Source organism: Mus caroli, unplaced genomic scaffold (genome assembly GCF_978045245.1).
Source record: "Mus caroli unplaced genomic scaffold, Mus_caroli_1 scaffold_3, whole genome shotgun sequence".
Classification (NCBI taxonomy): Eukaryota; Metazoa; Chordata; class Mammalia; order Rodentia; family Muridae; genus Mus; species Mus caroli.
The window spans coordinates 17,092,988-17,099,788 of NW_028227258.1; the positions used below are offsets into that span (position 1 = coordinate 17,092,988).

General features: G+C 37.7%; 1 long non-coding RNA gene across 1 annotated transcript; it reads right to left on the reverse strand.

Moving 5' to 3' along the window:
• Window positions 1–325: 325 nt before the first annotated feature.
• Window positions 326–6,801, reverse strand: LOC115030630 (uncharacterized). The gene is made up of 3 exons (XR_003836235.2): window positions 6,641–6,801; window positions 964–1,174; window positions 326–840 (listed from the first exon to the last, which is right to left on the reverse strand). It is a non-coding gene; the product is annotated as an uncharacterized LOC115030630 (long non-coding RNA).

The following is a 6,801-nucleotide window of genomic DNA, read 5'->3' on the forward strand; positions in this document are numbered from 1 at the left end:
ACAGGCAGCAAAACACCCATACACATAAAAAGAAATGTTTCTAGAGAGTCTCATCGGAGAATGAGGAGTCTCAGCAAGAGTCAACTGAATGGATTCCATAAACTCTCCTATTAGACCAGGGGATAGCTGACTCATTAATCTTTTTCAGTGCTTTTCCAGACAGCATCAATGGTTTCATTAAAAAATTCCTAATTGATTTGAGATATTTTGTAGTAGTAAAAGTGATAGGGCTTCGTTTATTTATTTTAAATTTTATCTGCATCTATTCTACACAGAGTTTATCCCTGTGCAAAAAAACGTTTAGTTTCTTTAGTTTATTCTGGGATACTGGTTTTTGTTTTTTTGGTTTTTTTTTTTTTTTTCTCTGCAACCTCCTCTTCTGGCTTCGGGTCAATTTGTTCTTTTTCAGTGAAGATCACCTCAATGTGACCGGGGACTTTATGTACGGACTAATCCAGCCATGAGCTTTGTTGTAAGTTCATGGGTGCATCGTAGGGACTTTGTTCACTGGCTATGGTCAATGCCAGAGAAGCTACATTTAAACCCTTAACTTCAGGATCACTCTCTGCATTTTTAAGCTTGTGTAGCAAACATGCAGCCTTCTTTTTGGGTCCAGTCCCACCATTTGGCCTGGGTGCACCTATAGACTTCTCCACTCCACTGCCAGAAAGGCACACATGGCTTCTTTAAAGTCACATCCTTCAGACACTTAGAAGGCTTTCTGGGAATTAACACAAAGATTTGAACCTCTTGATTTACATGACTTGATAGGGGTTTCTGGGTCAATGGAGTACAGGTCGCCTCCGGCACTTCTGGGAAGAGGGCAGAAGTAATAGGGTTCTAAAAGAAAGCACAAAAGAGCACAAAAGTGACAGTTGTTTGTATTGGCAATATATTTTTCTTTTTTAAATTGTACAAAATAATGGATTTTATTAGGCACTTTCTAGCATACATGTCAGGTACCTCATTCGTGTTCACCGTTCGTCATCCTCTTGGCCCGCTGAGCACTGGTACTCAGTCCTCCCTCTTCTCAAACACTCCCTTCCACTTATGTGTGTTCTGTTTGTTTTCATCTTCTAGTTGAGATTCCATACAAGAGAGAAGATGTGCTATTTATTTGTCTGCGTCTGGCTTGTTTTGCTTAATAGGATGCCCTCCAGTTCTATCCATTTTCCTGAAAAGACACAATATCATCCTCCTTTAAGTGTGTGCCCATATTTCTTAATCCATTTCCCTATCAAGACTCACTTGCCTGGTTCCATAATTTGGCTATTATGTATAGTGCCACAGTAAACATGTGTTTTCTACCACTATTATACGCTGCCGTAGAGTCCTTTGGATGTACACCCAGGAATGTTATGGTTATTGGGTCATTTGGTATTAAGTACAGCTGTTTTTTTTTTTTTTTTTTTTTTTTTTTTTTGAGCAACCTCTATTCCAATTGTCCATAGTGACTACACAGTTTACATTGTTACCTTGAGTATAAAAAGTCAATCTTTCCCCTGTAACCTCACCAGAATTTGTTCTTTTCTTGGTGCAGCTATTCTGGCTGAGGTAAGATGGAAAATTCAAATCTTGGATAAGGGTGTTGAGTGCTTGTTCAAATATCGATTTTTATTTATATTTCTCTTTTGAGAACTGTGCCTACTTGATTTATTAATCCGATTGCTGATTGGATAATTTGGGAGATTTGGTGTTTGGGGTTCTTCAAATATTCTAGATAATATTTTTTTTGTTTGTTTCAGGTGTGTTTGGCAAAGATTTTTCTCATTCTGCAAGCGAGTCTTCATTTGGCCAATTATGTCCTTTACTATACAGAAGTTTTTAGTTTGTCATTATTCTGCCAACCTGTGCTCTCTTTCCTGAGTTACTGAAGTCCGGTTCACAGAGCCACAGCCTAGGCTGAGAACGCAAAGCATTTCTTCCACTTTCCCAGTAGTTGGCTCAAAGTTTCAGGACTTGCGTTAACCTGGAACCATTGTGAATCTACTTTAGCACAGGATGAGATATGTGGGCTTGGATTTAGTATTCTACATGCAAATATTTTTTAATACTTGTTCTTATTTTACCTGCATTGGTGTTTTGCCTGCATGTATTTGTGTGTGATGGTGTTAGGTCTTGGAGTTACAGACAGTTGTGAGCTGCCATGTTGGTGCTGGAAATTGAGCCCAAATCTCCTGGAAGAGTAGTAAGTGCTCTTAACCACTGAACCATCTTTTCAGCTCCACAAACATTTTTTCATTTCTTTTTTTTTTCTTCATTTTATTCTATTTTATGTGCACTGTGTTTTGCCTGCATGTACATCTGTGTGAGGATATCAGATGCCCTGGAATGAAGTTACAGACAGTTGTGAGCTGCCATGTGGTTGCTGGGAATTGAACCCCAGTCCTCTGAAAGAGCAGCCAGCACTCTTAACCACTGAGCCATCTCTCCAGATGCAACACCCCCACCCCCCCGCAACATTTTTTAAAGCAGTATTTATTATAAAGATTGTCTTTTCTTCAGCATAACACCTTTGCCACTTTTGTCAAAATTCAGAGAGCTCTACCTGGGAGCTCCTTTCTGAGCTGTTCATCTACTTGTCTGGTTTTTGTGCTAGGAGCACACTGTTGCATTACTATAGCTTTGTTGTATACTTGGAAACTGGCATTGTTAGACTCCTTACACTGCCTTTTCTGTTTAAGATTGCCTTGGCAACTTTTGGGACTTTTTGTGCTTCCATAAAGATTTCTAAGTGTTTTTTCTCTAGTTGTGTGACAAAAATATCATTGATATTTGGGGTAGTTTGAATATGCTTGGCCAAGAGGTGGTACTATTTGGAGGTGTGGCCTTGTTGGAGGAAGTGTGTCACTGTGGGGGTAGGTTTTGAGAACCTTCTCCTAGCTGCCTGGATACCATGAATGCTGCCTTTACCCTGCATGTCTTCAATGAATTTCAGGTAATCTCTAATGATGTTGGATAGAGAACATGGAGAAGAGGTAAGGGCAGAAGGAAGACACAACGGTATACTAAGGAATACATCTTGCCACTTACATTAGAAACTGCTAGTTTCTCCACAACCTGTCGCCACCAGAGACCACATCAGTTTCACAGCAAATGCAGCAGGAAAAAATATTGAGAAAGCCCTGTCTACCACACTTCAAATCTCTCCCAGGAATGTCTTATCTTTCATCTATTAACACTGCCTTAGGCCAAGGATGTTCTTTATGAACTGCGTGTGGATAAGACATCAAATCTTTAACACTTTGAATGAGCTTTAGTTTTCATAGGTCTTTATTGCTACTGGATTCATTAACCTTTCAAAGAAAAACAACGAGCTGACTGCATGTATCATTATAGCCAGGGAACCTAAATTCTTTTGGCATTAAAGTGATCGGGAAGGCAAAAATTGAGATCAACTTTTGGCATGGTACCTAGGGCAAGTGAAGCATGCCCTAATGAAAAATGATTCATTCTGAGATGTTAGACTACACCGTGAATCAGTAGGAGAAAAAGACAGTGGGAGGTTAATGGGTTTAGAAATATGATTCAAAAGTGAAAAATAGAAGTTATGTAAAAACCTTAATAGGCTATAATAAATCATTCAATTTATTATTCTATTACTATCGTCACATCATATCCAACCCAGGAGTTAAAATTGAGAATTTAACTAATTGTTGCTGTTTAAGCAAATATAACTGCATTTTAACATTGTGTAATTGTATGTAAATGACATCTACGGCGTTTTAACATATTACAGACTCGATGTAAATAACATCTTTACCAACAACCGTCTTAAAATGCATATTTTTATCATCATGATAAACGTCTTTATCTTTCCCCTTTTATTACTAAATATAGTGAAATTCAAAATTGAGTATGATTTGATATCAGAGATCATAAGATATTTTATTACCATAATGATTTTATTAACTCTTCAGTATTAGATATTGTGTTCTTTGTAGATCAAGTCAAGATGACATGAATGTTTAAGTAAATAGTCACTTCAAATACAGACTTTTTGTTAGCATGGGGAAATGCTGATAATACAGGTAAGCAAGTAAGCTATATTTTTGAGGAATTTATAGTAAGACCAACAATATAACACAGAACAAAACCAAGAATTCAAATTCTGTGTGAAATCCTTTAAAATGTCCCTACTGCCAATGGAATAGTGTCTACAATACAACAGATTTAGTAAAAACTCAATTTGTCAGATTGATCATTTTTATTCTTTGTTTAAAAATAGCTCTTAGTTTTCCATTCTTAGCACATAAAAAATAGGAAGTGTCTTTAGCAAGTGAACTCAGAAGGAAAATCTTGAATCTCTTGTCTACAGCTCCAATTTCAAGTCAAGTGACTAGGTGTTCACATGGCTTGCAGCTAAGTCAAAGTTGTCTAAACTGCTTTGGAGGTCTTTAGCAGATTGTTTTCAGCACAGTCTAAAACATGGACCGAGATACATCTTGCTGGGTTTTCATAAGCCTCATTTTAGTGAAGAAGGACCTTACTTGAATCCTCTGCACAGTTCTCTAAAGAAGGACTTGGGGAGGATTTCCTATGATGGGTAGCACAGCAACACAACTGAGTCTGGATTTCAAACTGCTTGCCTATGTGTATGTAGTTAGATACCTTAAAAATAAAACTTCATTTGCTGAGCAGCTTATAGTTAAACTGTTAAAGCAATACACAGATCATGTGAATTATCAGTATATAAAAATAAATATGCAAATGACTATAATACACTTTTCCAAAATAGCATCTTTAATAGGGCACCTTTCATAAAAATCTTTATAAAGCAATGTACTTTAGCTTGTTTTATATTTTAGAAGTGCTTATAACTAGTGGTTCTTATTTTAAAATAGAAAAATGTCTTTCTAGCCACACCTGAATTCATGATATGAGTGCACACAAAGAATGGGTACTTATAACCCGGCTTATTGTAAATTAAAAATATCAATTAAACAAGTTTTTATAAGCATGTGATACTACTTATCAGCAGTCTCTGATATTGAATGCTCTGGGATACAAGTCTGATGGTATTTATTTTTTCACACAAAAAGCTATAAGTCTATACAGAAACTCAACAGCCAATACAATTGGCTTCTATAACGTACAACTTAAAGCACCCTCACTAAAATATAGTATTCAGCAAATGTCATAAAATGAGCGATTAAACTATAAAAGTTAATTCTTAATTGGGTAGATACTTTAAATATTTTAGAAAATTCTCTCAAGGGCACGTTTGAGAAGTGGGAGTACTTAAATATACAACTAAAGCTGTACTCCCTAAAGGTTAATTGCACCCGATGTCCTTCGCTCCCTTTAAAAATCAAACTAAGAAAACCTTTTTATTATGCTCAAATATTATATGGTTTGGGAATTTGGACAGGGTAGAGGAAGGATTGTTTGTCTCTTTCCTTGATAGCCTCAAGTTGGAGGATTTAAACAACCCAGAGCCAGAAACGATGAGAACCGAGATATATTAATGACAGGTTTAACAGCTTGGCTCAGCTATCACTACTGACCACAGCATCGGTACATGGTCTCTCCTTGAGGCTTCATGTTCTTACAGAATGATCTCTGGGTTCTAAGATGGTTCCAGCTAAGAGACCATGTTCCAAGTACTTAGAACAGTTTTGAACTGCCACAGTCAGTTTATTGTAGGTCTTAGAGAATCCTGTAGCTATTGATTTGGACTTACAAAGCTTGAAAAGTTGAATGCTTTGCTGATAGCAAAATTCACGGAATATATAGTGGCTACTCTTAAGTCTCCATGAAAACCTTGACTACCCGAGGAGGAGCTGTGGATAGGCCCATGACATTTGCTCAGAGACATTCCTCAGCTCCATCTGTAAGTAGATATGATCAAGTGACTACCTTCTTACAGTGAAATGTGACTGGGAGTGTCTATTTTTGAGTCTTAGCCTCAAGACATAGAACATTATTACTCTCATGATTTTCTTCTCAGAAAGTAGGTCATGGAATTCCCTGTCCTGCTTTCAAATACGCAACTGCAAAGAATGCTGTAATGACTAGTGGAACAACAAGGAAGAGAAGACTAAAGTCCCTTACTGGCCTTCCAGGCCAGAGTCAGCCTGACCACCCCCGCTGTTCTGTGCAGTCCAATGCACAAACATTTCATTACAATAACAAAATTCTTTTAAATGGGTTATTTATGAAGAAAAGCATTTAATTAAACAAACAAACAAAAAAAATAAAGCTCACAGTTCTCAAGGCTTGAAGTTCAAATCACTTCCCCTCTGTAATGAGGGTCACTCCTTGGCTGCAATGGCCGCAAAGGGCGTCAGAGTAAGTGGTCACAGGTGATGCCAGTCTTAGTTGTCAGTTTAACCACAACTGTATTAACAAAATCCCAAGTAGCTGAGTACACCTGTGAAGTATTTTTAATTAAACCACTTGCAGTGGGAAGACCCACTGTAAATTCAAATCTTCTGAGGTAGTGTGGCAGTTTGGATGAAAATGGCCCTGCTGGGTTATATATTTGCATGCTTAGTATCAAGTTGGTGAAGTGTGCCCCTGTTGGAGGTGTGTTGTTGTGGTTGGGCTTGGAGGTTTCAAAAGTCTACTCCAGGCTCAGTGTCTCTTGATCTGCCTGTGAATCAGGATATAGGTTTCACCCACTTCTCCAGCACAGTACCTTCATGCTGCAATACACCCAGCCATGATGAAACTATAAGCAAGTCCTCAATTAAATGCTTTCCTTTCTAAGAGTTGCCTTGATTGTGATGTCCCTTCACAGCAGTAGAGCAGTGACTAAGACAGATGGGAAGATTCATCTTAAATCTTGGTCACACCTTC